Source organism: Trypanosoma grayi (assembly GCF_000691245.1).
Source record: "Trypanosoma grayi strain ANR4 Tgr_586_V1, whole genome shotgun sequence".
In the NCBI taxonomy this organism is placed as follows: Eukaryota; Euglenozoa; class Kinetoplastea; order Trypanosomatida; family Trypanosomatidae; genus Trypanosoma; species Trypanosoma grayi.
In genome coordinates, this window is record NW_008826205.1 from 9,807 (window position 1) to 10,995 (window position 1,189).

Consider the following 1,189-nt stretch of genomic DNA (forward strand, 5'->3'; position numbering starts at 1 on the left):
ATATATATATATATATATATATACTTAAAGAAAAACAAAGGCGAAAAGATAAAACAAAAAAACACAAATCAGGAAAAGAATGGATCATAAACAATAGGGGGTTTTGGCTCGGGAGCCCATCATTGGGAGAGCAGAGCTGAACAGCACAAGACAAGAGCAGTCCTCTTCGCTGTGGCGCCATCACGCAGCATCATTAAAAGCGGGAGATATACTTCCCTTCCGCGCGGATATGAAATCCACCCGTTGCCTGCCCTTATCTGCGCACGGATTTCTCTCCTCCTCTCCTTCACTCGCATTCTGTCCTTCATTCTCTGTCTGTTGCCGTTCATTTGCGCTCTTTCAAGCTCATTTTGCGGGGTTCCCTTTGTAAATAATTTTCTCCGTTCACCTTTCCGCCTTTTTTTTTGTTAGTTTCCGACGTGTTTGTGATTATTTACGTTTGGTTCTACTCTTCATCGTTTTTGTACCGTCCTTTTACCTTTTTTTTTCGTGCTTTTCGTCTCTGCTGTTGCGCTGATAAATAATCACGCCTCATGCCCCGCTTATCTGCGCCGCTGCACAAATATGGCGAACCAAAGCAAAGACCCGCTCTCACAACCTATAATGGTATTCACCTCTTTGTTTATATTCATTCCTTTACGTTTGTTTTTTGTTCCTTTCTTTTATTTTATTTTTTGCTTCTGTTGTTGTTCTAATTCTTTAACAGCCCCTATTTCATTCTCTCTTCACCTTCACCCAGTGAATATATTTATACATATACATACATTTATATATATATATATATATATATATATTCAAAGATGTGTAGATATGGATAAGATGAAATGGCTGCGGCGCACGTAAAGCTTCTCTGTCCCTGCCACTTCCCCACACCGTTGTTGTTGTTGCTGCTCCCACATGAAGCCGTGTCTTGTCTGTGGAGGGCGACGCACAACAACAACAACAACATTACCCCCACAGGTGACGTAAACGCACACGCCTCGTTTCTTTGATACATACAAGCAAGCAAACACACACAAAAAGACACATATGAGGAAAAAGCGGCGACACACACACACACACACACACGGCGAAACAGAGCGGCAACAGACGTGGTTCCAGATATGAGAAAATCCACGCCCTCTGCGCACTGGCCCCGCCTGCCACTCCTCGCCACGCGGGCACACGCACACATATATATATATATATA